Source organism: Panthera uncia, chromosome D4 (genome assembly GCF_023721935.1).
Source record: "Panthera uncia isolate 11264 chromosome D4, Puncia_PCG_1.0, whole genome shotgun sequence".
In the NCBI taxonomy this organism is placed as follows: Eukaryota; Metazoa; Chordata; class Mammalia; order Carnivora; family Felidae; genus Panthera; species Panthera uncia.
Window position 1 is genome coordinate 50,150,086 of NC_064807.1, and position 21,941 is coordinate 50,172,026.

A 21,941-nucleotide genomic window follows, 5' to 3' on the forward strand; every position below is an offset into this window, starting at 1 on the left:
AGAGAGACAGAGAGCGAGCAGGGGAGGTGCAGAGAAAGACAGAGACTGAATCTGTGATATCATGACCCGAGCCAAAGTCAGGCACCTAAACGATTGAGCCACCCAAGCGCCCCAATGCTAGTCTATTTTCAAAGAACAAAATGATAACTTTTGATCATGCCATTTTTCTAGGAAAAAAATCAAGACTTCTCGGTTGCAAAAAACTTAAAAGATTAGTTATGGAACAAAGGCTTACATTTGCTACCATAAATGTAAGGATTTTATCAAGCATGAAATGCAGTAAGAACGATTTACAGTCCCGTAAAATATTACCTCAGGCAGCCTTTACAATCAGAACACACAAGCTACCTAATTCTCTGCAGTTTTGAGAGAATGCAGTTAGGATTTTACAACCAGTGAACAGAGCAACTCAGTGGTCACCATGTCTCTGTAGTCTCTTTTCTGCAAATCATTGTACCTCTTCACTCTGTTCCTAAAGACATTTTGCATCACAAATTACTTGATCTCATCTACCAACTCTTAAGACTGGATCAAATTATTACCCTCTTCTGCCTCGATGTATGTGGCATCTTTACTTATGCCCTCCTACCATTAAACTTCATTACAGGCTCCACAGGAAAAATAAACACAGGGTGTTAGGTGGTATTGCTCTGACACAAAACTGAGAATAGAAAATTTCAAGAAACTGGCTAGAAAGAGGGCAGAAAAGAGTGGTTACACAGAGAAGAAGGCTTCCTAACTTTAGTTTTATCTTACTCATCTTTGGTTATTGGACAAAAGGTTATAATTACACTATTCCATTGGGAGCTAGGTTTTGACAAAGTCTGAAATATCTGAGGGATGTGAAAAGTTTCAACTTGTGGTAACTGGGAACCTGTAGGAACCTCCCCCACAGGACTGCATTATACATCCCCTGTGGAGATGTGGGTCAATAAAGCAAAGCACAGGAAATATTTTGAATGAAGCATGAAGCTAAAGAATTGGATGCTTTACTAAGAAGTAGCAGGTTTTGTACAGGACACTCCACACAGTGAGCTTTAAGTTAAAGACATCCAGACTTCCAGAAACACCTCTACAAGACCATTGTTCACCTAATGATTGATAATTCTGTAGGACTGTACAGTCGGTTATTCTAAATTTATTCTGGGGCCATTCATTATTCTTAAGGAAAGTCATTAACATGTAAACCTGTAAACCTCAGGAAGACATCAACATAGATTCAAATCAGTTCATTAATTATTATAATTGGGGTTGTGGAAGACACAGAGATGTTCACAACCTACTCACAAGGAGCTTACCTTGACTTATAAGGCCAGTACAATTGGCATTCTCTCAAACCTGCAACAGCATGTGACTACTCAGTTCCTAATGAGTAATATTTTGGGGTTCAGGGAAGAGAGTCAACTTTTTGCCCATGACACCCAGAATGAGCATAGCTGAGTGAAGTCAGTACAGAAAGCGACATGCTATATACTATATTTAACATCACGCTAGTACATATGAAAACACAGACCAACAAACAGATAAAGACTTACATATAAAGGCATGGGGTTGACTCTGTAACCCCAGGGTCTCTCCAGCACAGAGCATATCAGAGTGGAAAATTATGTTCTAAGAATTTAATTTCGATGCATTTTTTAAAGAATATTTGAAATTAAATAACAGAGAGATGTTGGGGAATTGTCTGAATTTGCAGGCTGGAACCAGAGAAATGGTTTGGAGATGAGTAGGCAGTTTATAAGAACCGTTGAAGTGGCACTTGCCAGAGAGTAAAGGCAGGTTGTTTTATGTTTGTCTGCTTTAGTCCTCCTGACAGAGATGGCAAATAGAACCCAAATTAACTAAGGTGAAATCATGCCTTTCTACAACTCTGGGAAAGCAGTATCATTTAAAAAGTACTGAACAAGGAATCAGGAGGCCACGGTTTAATCTGTACCCCGCCTCCAAAGGGTTATCTGTTTCCAGACAAGGTGTTTTCTCAGCCTGAGGTGCAAGTTAAGTCTCAAGAGGCAAACTAAGCACAGGAAAGGTATACAGCTTGACACATTCTAAATAAGTGACAGCTAGTAAGGTATATCCAAGCCCAGAATCCCAAGGGGAACCTAAAGGGATACTGAGAAAGACAAAACCTAAGTGGAAAACAAAGGAGAAGGAATAGAATGAAAATATGAACCTGAAACAAATGTCAGGGAACATACGGAAAACTGACTTAATCCCACAGTAAGCGAATGTTTGGATACACAACCTAGATCCTAGAGATCATATGACACAGCAAGAAAACGTGGATTCTGTTGATTGCTCAGGAATCACATGGTGCATTTGTGGCCTGATGTCAAGGCAGACTGTAAGCACTGTGCAAAAGGGACATCTCTCTTTTTCTCACAGTAAATGACATGTGGTTAGTACTCGATACATATCTTAGAATGAGTGAATGGTGTGACTAGATGAGATAAAAGGGATAGAACTAAATGGGACAAATATAGCAAATAACTGAGTGATGAACTAAAGGTAACAAGATGCATTTGATGAATGTCATTGGTTAAAAAAGCACTGGCCTAGGAATCAGGGAGCCATTGTGTCATTACAGGTGTCTTATAATTTTTAAACTAGTCCTTAACATCATTCATTCTTTTAAAATAAAGTAAGAAAGCAATATAATGAAAAACATGAGATTCTTTACTTGGTCCTCTCCCCCCATCCTGCTCTGCCAAGTAACCACCTCCCCACTATGTCAATTAACATAGAGTGATTTAGACAAGAATACAGAATGGAAGTATGACTTTTGAATCAATAGGAAATGTGATGTGTCTCCCACACACTTTAGTGCTATCTTAGGCTTTGTTATTACACCCACAGTATATAAAGGAAGGTAGGAAATGAACCTGCTTTAGTGTTCAGTTGTCATATCAATAGGGAGCATTGCTTTTGTTTTGGAAACCAGATTTTATGAGATCTACAAACAAATCGAACATAATCTGGGAGAAAGGCTGAGTTAGTGAAGAAATTCAAAACAAAATAAGGTATGGCTGAAGGAACTGAACATGATCAGGGGACGCATGCAAATTGTTTTGGAACATCTGAATAAAAACCATAAAATTTTAGCTGGAAAGATTCAAAGTAACATGATGAAGAATACTAAAAACGGTCTCAAGATGGCTTTTATTGCCTAAAGACAGAGGCTGGCAAACTACAGGCTGCCTAATCCAGCCCCACTCTTTATGCTGTTTATATATTGTTTATGTTGGCTCTCCTGCTGCAAGAGCAGAGACGAGCAATTTCGACAGAGACCATACAGCTCACAAATATGTTCACTATGCAACCATTTACAGAAAAAGTCAGCTGGCCTTGAGAGATGGACAACCATTCCTTCATTTATTCATTCACTTAGGAAACATGTTTGAAGCACATACTTGACTCTAAAATGTATAAGACACTGGCAATATATAGTAATACACAGTATGTACCTTAGCCTAGGTACCAATTTCCCTGTCACCAAACATAAATAAACTAGGCGATCATTAACAGAGGATATTTTAGAGGGGAGAAAAATCATGAAATAAATTATTGGATTCAATGCCTTCAAAGGTTTCTTTCAAATGCAAAAATTTTTTAAAGGGAAAGTTTCATGGAAGAAAAAGCCTTGAAAAACTGGTAAATGGAAACAGAGAAGTAGGAAGTGGGGTTCCTTCAGGTATGGAGAAGGGTCAAGGTGGGTGATCAGAAAATAAAAATCAGTCAATTTGGATAAGCATATTAGAGTAGGAGTGAGGAAATACAGAGGAGGTATGTTTGGAAAGGCCAAAAGAACCATAGTGTGAAGGGTATTCTATGTGAAGCTTAATATTTTTCAGGTATTTCAGACAATAGGAGGCTACAAAGTGTTTTTAAAAAGAGGTAGTATAAATAAAGTTAAATCCTGGGAAGATTGATCTGACAATGATATATAGGACAAATTGGAGAAGAAAGAAAACTAGAGACTCAAAATAAGAAAAGCACAAAATCTACAGACTGGATAGAAAGAGAGAAGCAGAAATGGATGTGTATTTCACATGAAGGACATGTATTGGGTCTACAGCAACTCAGGCTTTTCAAGAACAAGGAGCAGGAGCTGGATGTGACTGGGGCCTGTCCCTAACTGTGTATTTCTTTCTCAGGGCCAAGGGTTTCCTTTATACAAGATCCAAAGAAACATGGTAAACTCCATCTTGATTTGAGTCAATACCCAAGGAAGTCCAACACTGGCGGGTAGAAAACAGTGTGTTCAAAACAGGATCCCTGACAGTAATTATGGCTATATAGGATGGTGTTTGGAATCTTACAGCAGAACCCATCAGCTTTTTCAGGGCACTAGTTAAAAGATAACAATTGAGAACTTGGTGTGTCAAGTCTGGAAGGAAAGTGCAGAGCAAAACAAACAGCCAGAAATTCAGTAATAGAGTTCTGATTAACATGGTAGAAATAGAAAAAAAAAAGTGAGTCTGTGGGTATTTGTATACCAAGGGCTGCAAGAATAATTACAGTGCATGGTTGGTGTGCTTGAGGCTGTTGATGTATTATGTAATTTGGAACTGGGTGCGGCCATGCATGCAGATAGCAGATTTCAAGGAACACAAGGACTGCCCATAGAATAATTATAACAACTTTTATAGGGAGTTCAAATGTGTCCTTAGCAATTTGGGATGGAGTGTACACGTATATATATCAAATACACAAAAGATGCTTATGTCTGAATGGGCACCATCAAGAAGAAAAATAGACAACAATCTTTTCAAAGATTATTATTATTCATAGATTGTAATTGTGGCTCTAAAAGGAAATCTTCATCTTCTGCCCATAGTCAATTGTATCTGATGGAAGTCCTCAGCTTGCAGAAAGTTGATAATATATTGACAAATGAGGAAATCACCCAGATGGGCATTTATGTTGTACTTCTAACCTAACCATCCTATTGTAAAGAGAAGAAACCCAAAGCTGCAAATTTGGGGAAGATTTTTGGCCAAATCATTAAGAGTCCTGCCCTGTAGGTCAAAAGGCTTAGGGCATCATTCAGATTTGTAGATTTAATTTTTCCTTTTACTGCTAATAAATTCAAAGATGTCTGCATATTGTTAATACACATAGTGAGTATATTGCAGTGAGTACATTACAATGGAAAGAGCAGTCTTTGGCTTCAGATGTACCGAGGTTGAATCCCAGCATTCTTACTTATTAGCTGGAAAACACTGGATGAGTTCCATAACTTCTCTGAACCCCAGTTTTCTTATCTATAAAATGAGACTTAGTGAGATTATACACAGATAGTGCCTCACACATACTAGACACAAAATAAATATCAGTTCCATTTCATCTTTAATACTGTTTTAGATCATTAAACTATCTCAGCTAGTGGCATTTATCATCTGTGACATTTAAAATATTAAAGCATTATTAGAACATCTCAAATGTCTAGTATTCAGACAAAGATGTTCTCACATTGAATAATTCACATGGAAAGATTCACATGAGAAAAGTCATTAGGTATGTCTTTGTAAAACAATCACATCAATAAATCACATATTAAGTGGGTTTAGCTAGCCACCTATAGCACATTATGGACATTAATAAGTGTTCATTTATATTAAGGACAAACATAATATCCACAGGGTGAGTCAGCTGAATACCAAGTAAATACATTTTATATTTCCTATGTTGTACCTCAGCAATACTTAGAGCAAAGCCTTGAATCTCACGGGGCTCATTCACACACAGTCTGTAGCTCTTCAATACCTAAAACCCTCATATAGAAATATTGTAATTAAGTTCTACAAGCCACACAGTATATTTAAATGGGAAGTGCTAAAGCATAGTGGCTAATAATACTTGCTCTATTTTTAGATACCCTTGATAGGGCTCTTCAACTTGCTGTGTGATCTTCAACAGGTTACTTGACCCCATGCCTCATTTTCTTGATTGGTAAAATGCGGTGATAATAAACAGCATCTACCTCATACTATGAGGACTGAACGAGAAATTGCTACAATTAAAGCACTTGCTACTTTGGAATCATGATTTTTTCACACCTTTTTCCAAACAAGATTTGTGGGGATTTATGATGTACATGACACTTAGAACAAAAGGGACACAAAGAATAGGAACGCTACTGTAGAAGGTGGTGGTAGTGGAGGCGGGCTCTTCTACTCTGCCATAGAGCTGATCTGCCTCAAGCCCGATCCAGAGCCAAGACCCCTGGTTAAAATCCTTCATGTGTACCTCATCACCTATAAGATGAAGCTCATTCACTCTACATGCATTTGAGGCCCTTCGTAGGGTAGCCTCTTGCCTACCTTGCCGGAAGCATTCACCCTTTCATTTTTAAAGTTGAAACACCATAGATCTCTAATCTTTTGTTGTACACATTGATCTTAGATTTTTGCTCTGCCTCTTGTTTTTATATATAGTCCCTTCTCCACCCCGAATGCTTTCTTCTCTCTTCCTTAATTCCCATGAAAGACCTTATTGTATGGGAAGGTTTATGAAAGGAAGTCTGGACTACTTGGAAGAAGGTCTCCAAAAAGGCCAACATATTAAAGGCAGTAGAGACTAAGAGGAAATCAGATTTCTCAGGGGATGCCACCTGGGAAGAAGGTAGTCTGTGCAGAGAATCTCCCAGCAAGTGAAGTCTTTAACATAGATAGGAATTTGGAGGTGAATGAAAAAAAGAGGGGTTTGTCACCTCCCAGCCCCAACCACTAAATTAATGTTGAATGTTGATTTATGCTAATGATACTTAGTAATGTAATTCTCTGTAAGAGCATCTGTACAATATTTCAGATATTCCCAGAGGTGCTTAGAGACAGAGGCAGTAAGTCAACCAGATAATATTGTGTGAAATTAATTAAACAGTGACTTTAATATAAGGGAGCTCTGAATTGGAAAATACATCTGTTGCATATAAGCATTTTCTTCCACCAACACCTGTGGTGCTTAGGTTTGCCTAGCATTATTGTGGTAAAAGATTTTGGAGTAGAAAAAGTTACAATCTTATCCTAATGCATAAAATAAGGTAAAATGGATTGAGGGCAGAATTACACCTATGAAAATTCTTTTCTATATTTTCATATGCACTAAAATAAAACGCTATACAATATAACATAGAAATTTGCACATATTGAATTAGTGATAAAGAGTACTATACTCCTTATTTATATTTTAAACTGTGGGTAGATAATTTCAAAGCTGTATTCAGATAATTTTTTTAATTTGGTAATTTTTAATAATGTAATAAGGAAATCTATCATCAAAACAACAATTAGAAAACTGACAGCATGGTCCTACTCAGCCCCAAACAAATGATCCCCCTCAAGCAAAAAAAAGCAATCAGAATTCTACATTCATTATTCTCTTCCTTCCATTTTTCATAGTGTCGTATCTATAGGCATTTTTATAAAAAGGAATATATATATATATATATATATGTATATATGCAAATTCACTTATAATGTTTTCAATTTTAAAAAGTAAATATCTTATATTTAATTACATGGGCTTTTTTTCAGTTAGCATTTTATTGTAGTTATTGATATATTTGGATCTACTTCTACGTTTTCATTTACTTCAGTTTGACATTCTGTTCTATACTTAAAAAAATTATTTTTTAATGTTTATTTTTTTGAGTGAGAGAGAGACAGACAGAGTGTGAGCAGGGGAAGGGTACAGAGAGAGGGAGACACAGAATCTGAAGCAGGCTCCAGGCTCTGAGCTGTCAGAACAGAGCCCGACACGGGGCTTGAACTCTTGAACTGTGAGATCATGACCTGAGCTGAAGTTGGATGTGTAACCGACTGAGCCAACCAGGTGCCCCTGTTCTATACTTTTTAAAATAATAATCATCTCCCTTTATTTTTTCCATTCGTTTTAAAACAAACACGTCACATTCATTGAATTCCACTCCTCAAAACACATCTTCTGTAGACTTTTAATTTTGTATTAGTTTAGATATATTTTATCTTTTTCTTTGCTCTTAGCATTTGACAAAGCATAAAATATATATTTTTTAATGTTTATTTATTTTTGATAAGAGACAGACTGCAAGCTGGGGAGGGGCAGAGAGAGAGGGAGACACAGATATGAAGCAGGCTCCAGGCACCAAACTGTCCAGCACAGAGCCCCATGTGGGGCTCGAACCCATGAACCATGAGATCGTGACCTAAGCTGAAGTCAGATGCTTAACCAACTGACCCACCCAGGTGCCCCAAGAATAAAATATTTTTTAAAACACCACATATTTATTACAATATCTCCGAAGACTTCTCTATCTTCTTATTTAAATATTTTATCCAAATTCTTCCCAGTGTGGATCTTTGGCAAGTTTCATAGGCTCTGTATATAATAAAGTAGGCTATCTTCTCACATTTAAATAACAGCTAGATATCAGGTCTTAAGTGCTTTTAATACTTGAAAAGCATTCCACTGTTTTCTTGTATCCAACATTGTAGTTGAAAAATCTGGTATTAGTCTGATTCTTGTTTTCTTTTTTTTTTTTTTTAATTTAATGTTTTCATTTTAATTCCAGTATAGTTAACATACAGTGCTATAATAGTTTCAGGTATACAATATCATGATTCAACAATTCTATACATTACTCAGTGTCATAATGAGTGTATTTTTTTAAGGATAACTGCATTCTTAATCCACATCACCTATATCTCCTATCTCCACCCATCTCTCCTCCCCTATAGTGAAGAGTCTGTTTCTTGGTTTGCCTCTCTCTCCTCATGTTTTTCCTTTGCTGTTTGTCTTGTTTCTTAAGTTCCACACATGAATGACATCATAGGGTATTTGCCTGTCTCTGGCTTCTTTTGCTTAGCATTATATTCTCTTCTTCCATCTATGTTGTTGCAAATGGCAAGATTTCATTATTTTTAATGGTTGAATAACATTCCATTGTATATATGTATGTCTGTATAACACATCTTCTTTATCCATCTATAGATGGACACTTGGACTGCTTCTATAATTTACTATTGTAAATAATTTTGCAAGAAACATAGGGGCACATGTATCCCTTTGAATTAGTGTTTTTGTATTTTGTAGGTAAATTCCTAGTAGTGCAATTACTGAATCACAGAGTAGTTCCATTTTTAACTTTCTGAGGAAACTTCACTGTTTTCCACAGTGGCTGAACCAGTTTGCACTCTCACCAATAGTTCATGAGAGTCCCTATTTCTCCACGTCCTCGCCAACACTTGTTTCTTTTGATTTTGATTCTGTCAGAACGTTTAGACATTCTGACAGATGTGAAGTGATATCTCATTGTGATTTTGATTGGCATTTCCTTGATGATAAGTGATGTTGAGCATCTTTTAATGTGTCTGTGGCCATGTGTAAGTCTTCTTTAGAGAAATGTCTGTTCATGTGTTCTGCCCATTTTTAATTGGATTATTTGTTTTTTGCGTGTTGAGTTGTATAAGTTCTTTATATATTTTGGATACTAACCTTTTACCAGAGATATCATTTGCAAATGTCTTCTCCCATTTAGTAGTTTGTCTTTTAGTTTTGTTGACTGTTTCCTTTACTGTGCAGGAGCTTTTCATTCTGATGTAGCCCCAATAGTTTATTTTTGCTTTTGTTTCCCTTGCCTGAGGAAACATATCTAGAAAGAAGTTGCTACGTTCATAATCAAAACAGTATTTTTCTTGTTTCCTTGATGTGATCTACTTCCTCGTATTCATTCTTTCATTCTATTAATATTTACTAAATCCCTACTATGTAATGCACTAAGTTAAGCAACTGAGGTATAGGAGTAGACAAGATGCTTAGCCACACATTCTTGAACGTTGCCTTCGCGTGGCATGCAGTTAACATGGGCACACATGTTTTTAAGGCCAATTTTAATGGAAGCGTTACCTTCCTTTCATGATCTTAAAGACTTATGCTCAAAATCTCTATACCTATACTATTTGCTTCACCTGATTTGGTACTCCCAGCTCCAAGTTCCTGCTAAATTGTAATTAACCTCACCTGAAGTGATTTAAAATTCACTTGATTTACCTAGACAAGATTTCTCTTTGTCATAGCTTTTGAAAAGTTATGCAGAAGTAAATTCACACAGAGGTTAATTTTATATAAGAAGAACTCATAATTGAAGGTTAGCAGGGAGGAATTGCTATATTCAACTTCATGTCTCTACCCTGAATTGAGAAAAGTAGAGAAGGCACAAATACTGTTACGCTTCATAATGCTGTTTTCCTCTTTCTAGACAAATAAAATTAGGCTTTGTGGCTGGGAAGAAGTTCTATGCAGCTTAGGGAAAATTATGAAGCAGAAGGAAATGAAGTGAACCAAAGATAAATATTCAAAATATAATCTTGCCCTGGAAGTCTCAAATGTACTAAATCCTCTATGAATTGCGTTTCTTTCCACAAAAAAAATAGGATATGCTCATAGACAAATATATATGCGTGAGTTTCATTAGTATACCTTCCTGGATAACCACAGCAAGGCACAGCCATAGACTCCGAGAAGCCAAAAGAAAATAAACCCAGACAGGAAAGAGGGATGACAGTTAGGGTTTATTAGGGAAACCTGTATATCCATGGAAGCTGTGTGGACTTTAGTTTTAATGGCATAATAGATTTCAACATATATTTTCTTACAGAATGTCAATAATAAAATACTACAGCTTTGGGCCTTCTGGGAACTCAATCATGATAGCAGCTAATTGCCTTTGAGAGGAATATCAACAAGCATGAAGTGTCTCTTCTTCCAATTAAGGTAGACTTACTAGTGGAAACCTTGCACATAACACATAGCCTACCTGACATATATCCCTCTGCCTGCTTGAGGAGCACCTGTTAGCAAAGATTTTATCACATATGTTATAGTTCTCTTATTTATTTAATTTTTAAATGTTTATTTATTTTTTAGAGAGTGAGACAGAGTGTGAGTGGGGGAGAGGCAGAGAGAGAGAGGGAGAAACAGAATCTAAAGCAGACTCCAGGCTCTGAGCTTTCAGCACAGAGCCCAATGTGGGGCTTGAACTCACCAACCATGAGATCACGACCTGAGCTGAAGACGCTTAACCTACTGAGCCACCCAGGGGTCCCTGTGCTTCTCTTTTTTAAAGGGGAAGGACATACAGTGTTCTTATAGAGATCAGGGACTGCCCAAGTTCATTGTGCAGAATTTGTCTGTGCCCTTTGACACTGTGGCACACGACAGAGGCCAGTCTTCTAGTTAGCACCTTCATTTGCTGCTAAAAGACACTAACTACCCGAGAAAGAGGAACTTGCATATGTATGTGTATATTTACTTCCTTTTCTTTTGCTTTATGTTTCCCTAATACTGTACATATCCTCTTCCAACTCATGGCAACTGCAAAAATATATTTTAAATAATTACAAAAGAAGATCAAACAAACATACATACTAGTGAATAATTCTAAAACTAAAGGAAACTTTTGTATTGGTCAATGTCATTTCAATAGAGATAATAAGGTCTATAAATCTAAGAAATACTACACCTTCAACTAATAAAAGGTAGATACTTTCAATGTACCTTGTATGCTATATGAGAAGTTCAGTCACACAGTCTTCAATATGGGGCTTCTAATTTTAAAAACAAACTACTCTAGATAGTTTCTTTATAAGGTAAGGGTTTCTTAGAATAACTTGTGAGTGTGAATACATGAGAAAAATCATTAACAAAATAACTATTTTTATTTCAGCCAAAATAAAGGGAAACATAACATTTTCGTATTTTATATGGAAACAAAAAGGATATCACACATTTTAAGTCTACAGAGCTTACACAGTTTTAAAAAACAGGTATTGAAAACACAATAAGAATGCTTATAGGGGCACCTGGGTGGCTCAGTGGGTTAAGTGTCCGACTCTTAGTCTCGGCTCAGGTCGTGATGTGGTGGTGGTTCATGGGTTCAAGCCATGCATCAGGCTCTGTGTTGACAATGGGAAGCCTGATTGGGATTATCTCTCTGCCCCAGTCCCTTGCCCCTCAAAATAAATAAATTAACTTAAAAAAAAAGAATTTGTATAAACATTGTGTTGGGGTAAAGAATTACAATATAGTGAGCACTGTGTACCTTCCACCTGGTGTAAGTAATAGACGATTCCCATTAATTGAAGGACCTCACAGGTCCATTGCTGATACCAGCTACTGCCCCTCCCACCTCCAAAGATAAATTGGTTCACCAAATTTAGTGATCATTGCCTCACTGTTCTTCATAGCTTTACCACACTAGTTACTACCCTGAAACATAACATCCTACTTTGCATACTTCCAAGTTCATGTAACTAGATTTGCTTTTTTCCTGTCAGTGTTTTGTCATTAAGATAGATTCATGTTGTTTTGTGCAGCTGTAGCTTATTCACTCTTGTTGTAGAGTATTACATTATGTGAGTATACCACATTTTTTCTCTTCATTCCACTGTTGATAGGCATTTGGAATTTTCCTAGCATTTCGCTATTATAAACATTGCTGCTGTTAACATTCATGCATGTGTCTTCTGGCTCAGGAGCCCTGAGACACAGAAGCAATAGTTTTTCATAGGTTTACAGCTAGGAGTGGTATTGCTGAGCAACAGGGTATGCATATGTTCAGCTTTATTATAGTAGGCTAAACTGCTTTCCAAATCTGTTTCTTTGAAATGTGGACTTCAAAAATTTTGTTTCCTTGCTAAGCCTTAATATTATGACTTTTTTAAAGTTTATTTATTTATTTTGAGAGAAAGGGAGAGAGAGCAGGGGAGAGGGAGAGAGAGAGAATCCCAAGCAGGCTTTCTGCTGTCAGCACAGAGCCAGATGTGGGACTTGATCTCACAAACCATGAGATCATGACTTGAGCTGAAATCAAGAGTTGGACACTTAACCAACTGAGCCACCCAGGTGCCCCAATGTTGTAAGAGTTTTAATTATTTCAAATTCTGTATCTCACTCTTGATTTTATTTTATTTTTTATTTTATTTTTTTTAAATTTTATGTTTATTTAGTTTTTGAGAGAGAGAAAGAGACAGAGCATGAGGGGCAGAGGGGCAGAGAGAGAAGGAGACACAGAATCAGAAGCAGGCTCCAGGTTCTGAGCTGTCAGCACAGAGCCCAATGCAGGGCTTGAACTCACAGACCATGAGATCATGGCCTGGGCCAGAGTCAGGTGCTCAACCGACTGAGCCACCAGGCTCCCCATCACTCTTGATTTTAATGTATATTTCTCTGGTTTTTAATGAGGCTGATGATACATGGTTTCTCATCTGTGATATGCCTGTTGAAGGTATTTCTTGTGTATTTTGTGATCTTTTACTCTGAGCTTATTTTTCCTTGAAGCTTTATCTGTGGAAATCTTTTATGCCTGAGCCAAATGTGGATTCACTCAAACATAATTTGCCTTTTCTCCTGCTACTGATTTAGAAGTTTTATCAAGATGCAAAAACTTAAAACTAAACATTTGGCTTGAGAGTTTGTTTGGATCCCCCAAGTAGAATGAATTCAGGCTGTAAACCATACATGAGGGCTTACTGTGGTTACTCAAATTCTTGGGATTTTTTTTCTCTTCACTCAATGTCAAGATTCAAGGAAGACAATGATTCTTGCCATTTCTTGGGGTGTAGATGGCTTATTGGTAATTTACCTTAAAACAAAGGTACAACCCTTTACATTCCCAGCTTTTCTGGGGCATGACAAGGCACAGTGACGTCACTCTCACTCCCCATGACCTGTAAACATCACTACCCCAATTTCTGCCCCATTTCCTAGAGGGTTCAATAGTCAGCCCCAATGCATCATCTGGCAAGGAACCTAGTCGTCTCCCTAGAGAACATGGAAACCAAGCATCTCAGCTTCACACACACACACAGACACACAGACACACAGACACACAGACACACACAGACACACACAGACACACACACACACACACACACACTGAAACCTTACTGTGATCAATGAATCTTGAATTTTGCAATTGGAAAAATCTAGAAACCATTTTTTTTTTAATTTTTTTTTTCAACGTTTTTTATTTATTTTTGGGACAGAGAGAGACAGAGCATGAACGGGGGAGGGTCAGAGAGAGAGGGAGACACAGAATCGGAAACAGGCTCCAGGCTCCGAGCCATCAGCCCAGAGCCTGACGCGGGGCTCGAACTCACGGACCGCGAGATCGTGACCTGGCTGAAGTCGGACGCTTAACCGACTGCGCCACCCAGGCGCCCCTAGAAACCATTTTAAATTCACAGACATCTAAGATTTTATTGTGTCATTGAATAGTGCTTTTATTTTGAACTGCATATGGAAGGCACATACATTTCCAAGTTTAGAGGAAATGAAATCTTAATCTAGCCCTGGCATCATGTCCCACATTCCATAATCCCCTTTCTCTTGCCCTATGTCAAGGTCTGGATCATTGCTAAACTGCCCTGAGTTAATTTGCTAAACTACATGGAAAATATTTTTGTGGTCTGGAAAAATTATGTCTTTTTGTAACTGAGCAATCTATTTCCTATTTTTATTTGATTCAAATTCAATTTTTATAGCTTGATGAGCCATTTTCCTAACAATAGTTAACATTTTTTTTGAGTGTCTATCTGCCAGACTATATGTTAGTGTGTTTCATCTATTTAGCAAATGCTTGCAACTCTTCCTGATGGCCCAAGGTTGCCTGGCTAGTAAATGCCTGAGGTGTATTCTACATCATCAGGTCACTGCTTCCACACTGACTCTCTACAACACTGCTATGCATTGTGAGCAAGTAGCCTCCCCATTGTTCAAATCCAGCAGGTGACTGCAAAATTAAACTATTTCTTTCGGCACAAACAGATTCTGAATTGTTTGGCGAATAACAATGAAAGAACACTTTATTGTAAACTCTTAATTCACATCCATGCATATGGATGTTTACCCTGAAGCTATGTATTATTTAATAATTATCTGGTTAAATCACTTTATGTATCAATCTATTAAGTACAGAATTGCTGATATTTCTAGCTTTCATGTTACGAACAGCTTCCATTGTTCTCCTGCTATTAAAATGTTGACATATGCACACAAAATAGAAAAAGGTTTCCTTTGAATGCCACATAAATGCACAATTAAAAAAGAAGCCTTCAGAAAGGAGTTTGTGATCACAGCCCACTAGACCTTGATATATACATACACGTCTGCCATCTCCTAAACCTGCCCGTGTTCCAGTTTCCTGTAAAATGGGGAGAAGATACATTTAACTTCTCTCAGGTAGAAACGATTTAATGAAGACATGAATGCAAAGCAATTTGGTTTCTTCAGAGCTAAGAATTTTATAAACAAAAGGCATTATCATGATGCTCTTGTTATTATTCACTTGTGCTATAAAAGCCTCTCAAATGCAGCCAAAGTATGAAAAAAATCCAACCACATCATTGAAAAAGCTTTTATCTTCTTTGCCCTTCTATCTTAGAAGCATTAGTTTAAAAAATGTCTGATGTACTTGACAAGTCAGAAAGAACTATTGTTACAGATGGAAAAGTAATCTATATACAGGTACTGATCCAACAATATGACTGCCAGATATGTAAAATCACTAAAACATAGATGCAGGTAATTGTCAGAATAATTCTGATTCACCTTTAGTTTGCTTGCTTATTGACCCCTTAACTTAAATTGTTTTTTTTTTTCCAAATCAACTTTATGTTGGTATAATTTATGCACAGTACAATTCACACAGTGTAACTGTAAAATCAGTGAACTGTGACAGATTTGTAAATCCAAATAATCACTACCACATGGATCAAGATATAGGATATTTTTATCTCATCAGAAAGTTCTCTTGTGCTTCTTTGCATAGATGCAGTTTTAACTCATTAGAAATTAGATCTTATATTTATGTGGATAGTATTATCTTGGATTAAAAAATCCAGTGCCTAAATTCCTGCCTAAGGGATGGGGGGTGGGGGTGAAACAGCTGGAATCAGCAGTTTTTCTACTATTTATGAACTACCATTTCCTCAGAAAGGCCTTCTCCATCTAAATTTTTTTTTTTTTTTAATTTTTTTTTTCAACGTTTTTTATTTATTTTTGGGACAGAGAGAGACAGAGCATGAACGGGGGAGGGGCAGAGAGAGAGGGAGACACAGAATCGGAAACAGGCTGCAGGCTCCGAGCCATCAGCCCAGAGCCTGACGCGGGGCTCGAACTCACGGACCGCGAGATCGTGACCTGGCTGAAGTCGGACGCTTAACCGACTGCGCCACCCAGGCGCCCCCCATCTAAATTTTTTTAATGCTTATTTATTTATTTTTGACAGAGAGAGAGAGAGAGAGAGAGAGAGAGAGAGAGAGAGAGAATGAGTGGGGGAGGGACAGAGAGAGAGAGGGAGACACAGAATCTGAAGCAGGCTTCAGGCTTTGAGCTGTCAGCACAGAGCCCAAAATGGGGCTCAAACTTATGGACTGCGAGATCATGACCTGAGCCGAAGTCGGATGCTCAACCAACTGAGCCGCCCAGGTGCCCAGGCTTTCTCCATCTAAAGGCTTTTTTATTGTTTCTTGTCATACCCTGTCCTTTTCCGTTATTCCTTTTATCATAATTTGTAATTACATATTTATTGGTGTGTGTCTGTGTGCATGTGCATGACTATGTATGTGTGTATGAGTATACGTGTATTCATTTAATGTTTATATCACCCACTAGACTTAAGACTTTCCACAAGTAGGGATCATATATATAGTTTTTCTATTGCTTATATGTTGTTAATTAATGACTGACACTCTTCTGGCACATAGAGGTACTCAATAATTATCTCTGAATATACCATTACATAGCTGATTCATGTATACAACATTTATTAAGTGCCTACTATAGGCAAGGGGGACTGCATTGTACTGAAGAGTTAAAGGTGGAAAAGAATGCACAATAAGGAGAAGCTACTTTTGTCAAATCCATGATTATGTTTCTAAAAACTAACACCTCGGTTATTACCATGTTTAGTCAATTAAGATATATGCTCTTTTAATTAGGATCCAGTTGACAACATGTATGAGGGAAGAAGGGCTTCTCTTTGAGAGAGAGTCATGCTGTACATTCAACACATTTCGGAAAAGACTGGCTTTGGCTTCAGACACTCCTGGGTCCTATCTGTGCTATTCACTAGCTGTTAGTCCAGTTATGAGTCACATCATCTCTCTGACCTATGACTTCCGCATTTTTAGAGTGGAGATAATAATAGTTCTAGCCTCATATGGATGGTGTGAGGTTAAATTATTTGTCAATCGTATGTTATCTGAAAGGGAGAAGACAATTGATAGCCAATGAGAGGATGAAGTATAAATGCTGGTGTCAGAAAACCAGAGTTTCAAATCTTAGTCCTACTGAGGACGTAGTCCTCTGTTTGAACCAGAGTTCAAATCTTAGTCCTACTGTGGGCAAGAACTGTGACCTTGGCTAAAGTAACCTCTCATGCCTCAATTTCATCATCTCTAAAAATAGCAATAGTCACAGTCACTTTATAGGATTGATGTGAAATGACTTAATGTTTAGAAAATGCCCTGATACAGACAGACACCTAGTAGGAGCTCAGTAAATGGGAGTTAACACAACTACTCTCATTATCACCATTAAGCTCTCACTGTATGCATGGTACCAGGTACTAATTAGTACCATGACATGTATTAATTTGAAAATATTTCAAGTGGCCACAGATATGCCTAAGCGAAGAAAATGTAATTAGTCAAAACTGTATTCCCTAAAGGTGCATTTGAGAATCAAATACAAAATTCTATAGTGAATTATTGTCTATTAATTCAGAGCAGAATATCAATGCAATGGAATGAGTGCAACTGTATTCAAAGGGAAAAACTGTTGATTTCACTATTAGAATTTGAATGACTAGTTTAACAAATTATCTCTTTCATCTCTGTAGGTAGGCAATACTCACCCAAAGAGCAAGATTGTGAATGGTATTGAGGGTGAATATATAATGGGACAAATCTTAATTTTTAAGACAACCTGTGTGGAAGACATTTGACTGATAAATTGTACATAAAAAAGTCTCAGATTAAAATCTTGCCTGAAATTAAGAGGCAAGCTTGTAGCCGAATTAACATTTGAATTCTAGACTATCTATTCCAGTGTTTACCTTGTTTTATGGAGTATTTCTTCTATCAGTGCTGCATCTGCAGCACTGTTACCCTGCAGCACAGGGTACAGGTACCCTTCTAGGCACTGGGCACACAACAATGAACAAAGCACAACTATTACCCTCATGCAGTTCACATTCTAGAATACAGGATAAGAAGAACAATATCTAGTAGAGCACACTTTCTCTCTATTACCTCATTTAGTCCTTACAGTCCTCTGGGAGCTCAACAGGGCAAATGACATCTCCATTTCATAGGTAAAGAAACTGAGGTTAAAAGTAAGTTACTAGGGGCACCTGGGTGGTTCAGTGGGTTAAGCATCGGACTTCGGCAGGTATGTTCTCACGGTTTCTGAGTTCCAGCCCGGTGTTGGGCTCTGGGCTGACAGCTCAGAGCCTGTTTCGGGTTCTGTGTCTCCCTCTCTCTCTGCTCCTCCCCCACTCGTGCTCTGTCTCTCTCTCTCTCTCTCTCTCTCTCAAAAATAAACATTAATTTTTTTTTTAAATGTAGGTTACTAAACTAGCAAAGCAAACAGCCAGGACTAGAGCCTGTATCTTCCGGCTCCAGATCTAGTAGTGTCTTGCTGATTGACAAATCCATGAAAACTGCAAATTTTACCCTTAAGGTAGAGGAGGCGTAATCATATTGACAGCAATAGAGTGAAATACAAGGCAAGAACAAATATTTATCCTTAAGATAAGGATAGGGAAGGGTGGTTGGTAACAAAAGACAGATAAAGAGCTGAAGAGTGGGATGAAAGATCAATTGTCAGATGCTGACCCAGAGCCTTACCATGTGGAACACATCAGAGTGACTTCCAGCCTTCACCAATTCCATCTCTCTGTTTGATGACTTTCTTATGAGGCTACTGTGTCCCAGTGTAACAGGGCAAGCCAGAGGTGCCAATTAGCAGTCATTCCCATAGCCCAAGCAACCATCAAATAATGACTAATGGGAGTTGGCATATCCTTATCATTTGCCCCTTAGGTGGGATAACTGTGAGGAAGGGGTTCCCACACTGCCTGTTGGAATTCCCCATGAGGATTCAACTCCACTTATCAGGATGGCTAAGTAAGTTGATATATCCTTTACTGCTTCCTGTCTTTTCCTTGTCTCACTCCCCAATCTCTTACCAATGATTCTTGGGACTAACTCCAAATAAATTCCCTACAGTAAAATCTTCGAGCCACATTTTCTGGGGGAAATCAAGACTAAGGCACAGATTGATTTGCCAAAGTAAGAGTACCCAGCCAGTAGCTTTAGAATTAAAGGGTCCATGTCAAAGCCATATCTGATATATCCAAAAATCTCTTGCAAATGGAATGTTTCACTCTGAACAGAGTGTATGCACCATTGTCTGTCGGGCCTTTTGTCTTTAAGGGCTTCACTGTAAGCATTCTCCAAATATGAATGCTCCCAGGGATATGTAATGTAGTGTTTGCTTACAAGTCGAATGGGAATTGTGTCTTCATTAACAAAACAGAATCAGATCACAGTTAAGGCTTGTCCCTCCTTTCTTCATTGCCCTCACCACAAATGTTTTCTGTCCACCTCTTCCTATATTCCTGCCTTTCTCCTTCATTTCCTCCCTCATTTTCTTCCTTTCTTCCTTTATCCCTAAAGTATATATAATCTTATGAAAATCATAGCCTTTTTGGAAGAAGATTTTTTTAGTTAAGAAGGTAGGCAGATACAAGAAAGCTGATGAACATCATCTTTCCTCTCTCGATGTCTTCTGCTTTCTAAACCTCTCAGAAGATTTGTGGAGGTAGGTAGAAGTACCAAGTAAGAAAAAAATTATTAGTATTGAGCTATACCTAGAGCTCTTTTTTATTACCCAATACAATATGCATAGATTCTTATTAAGAAAGAAAATCCTCAGTGAAGCAAATAATCCATTTCATTTTCCAAATGAGCACAGTGTAGCTAAAAGAAAGAACAGAATTAACAATAGAATTCGCAGTCCAAACCCCTTGTCATTTCCTTCCTTAGGAAAATGAACACAGGTGGAGAATGTATTACTTTCATTATAAGGTAGAAAAACTAAACTTGCCCGTCTTTTTGTATTTAACTCCCAATTGGCATAGAGCCATTGCTGTCTCATTCATTAGATTATCAGAGCTCAAACAACCACCTACCTATCTTTGCACTTGGGAACAGAACACACTTTCTTATTTTATTAAAAACAGAATCATTGGTATAAGAAACAATACTAACATGTACTTCATAAAGTCAGTCCTGGCCCATCATCATAAATAACTGCCCACATGTAGCAAACAGATGAAAGCCCTTTCATTCTATTCCTTGAGGTAAGTTCTATAATCACAAAATAAACCAGGTCAATTATGTGCTCCTTAGAAACAAAAGACACAACAAAAGTAAAATATGCAAATAATTTATTAATGGCAAACTTTATCAATTAAATTTCATGTGAGGTGTGCTGGAAAATATGATTTTATTAATTGCAATATTACCTCAAATTGGAATTCTTTCTCTTTTTCAATGCCAATGTATTAGAAAACTACAAGAAAAAAATGGTTTCACTGCCAAGAAAGTGGATTATGTTACATGAAGTATATTTCAAAAGTATTTCAACTGTTATATTGAAGTAAAGACCAAACAAAGACATGGAAGTAAAGCCATCTCTAAATAACAGAAGTGAAATAAAACTTGGGTCCTGGCTGCTCACAGTGGGAAGCCAGTCTCCTGAGTATATGTCAGCATGACAGGAGACATACCAAGTCAATGGACAAAACTGGATCATGCCCTGGGATGTCAATGTTACTCAGTGGCAAGTAACTTAGAGTACCATTTACTGTTTAACACACACACACACACACACACACGAAATAACATACATTTAGTATTTATGTTAAGGCACACTCACTCTACTTTTGATACTACTTTCTCTATTGTTATGGTAAATGAGGCTACAGTAAACTCAAAGTCATAGAAATGGTGTAAATTTGAATGCAAACCTTTTAAAACTTCTTAAGATAAAATATTACCATTCAGGTAAGTTTTGTAATTACAGTTGGTCTGTTTGGGCTCTTGCCCAAACTTCTGGAGGGCAAGCTCACTGCTCTGGCCTTAAGAAGTGTTTTAGAAAAAACGGAAAAGAACTTATTGAGCTTGGTTATTAGTGACTGCAAGAATTTCATCATACTTTTGCTCTTTGCATTTAAAAAGTTAACATTAGACCTAAAATTGGGCCCTTTGGTCTTCAATATTTAGATTTGTGTCATAAAGCCAGAAATGTGTTCTGCATCAGATTCCACTTCACTTGTCTCAGGTAAAACATATATTAAAATTTTGATTAAGTTAAATTAAGTGTCCATTGGGCAGCAGGAGACTGAGGGGAAGGGTCAGTTAACTACCATAACTCACACCGAACGTTGGGTTACATAATAGAAAAGTGGGAATCCCTTCCAACAGGTATGTGGCACCTCACTTCTGAGACTCATTTCCTTCCTCTCTGCAAAATGTGATAGATTGACTATTCATTCAAAAGACACTTACATAGAGATTACTGGCTGCCAATGGCTATTCTTAGCAGTTTGCATGCATTGACACATTTAATCTTATGGCAAAGATCTGAGTTACAAGTGCCATGAATAATATGCAAACTAAATCCAACTAAGGAAATAGAGGTAGATGGGAGTTGGGTGTTTTAGATAACCTGGTCAGGATATGTAATTTTTTTTTCATATATTATGTATTATATTGGGAATTGGCTGTTTATATAGGAGTAACATCTGAGTTATCCTGTCTAAAGTAAGGGACCATCCATGTAACTGTCTAGGAGAACACTGCTTCAGGCAGACAGACCAGCAAGTACGGAGA

At 37.5% G+C, this 21,941-nt stretch overlaps 1 protein-coding gene across 11 annotated transcripts in view; it reads right to left on the minus strand.

Moving 5' to 3' along the window:
* LINGO2 (leucine rich repeat and Ig domain containing 2) overlaps positions 1-21,941 on the minus strand; it is a 434,702-nt gene that overhangs the window by 385,933 nt on the left and 26,828 nt on the right. For 2 of the 11 annotated variants that reach the window (XM_049624675.1, XM_049624643.1), the window contains exon 1: positions 18,098-18,180. The exons of the other annotated variants lie outside the window; for them this stretch is intronic. The gene's annotated coding sequence lies outside the window, so the exon portion shown is untranslated. Of the gene's footprint in view, positions 1-18,097; positions 18,181-21,941 lie in introns of those variants that run through there. 11 annotated transcript variants of the gene reach the window in all.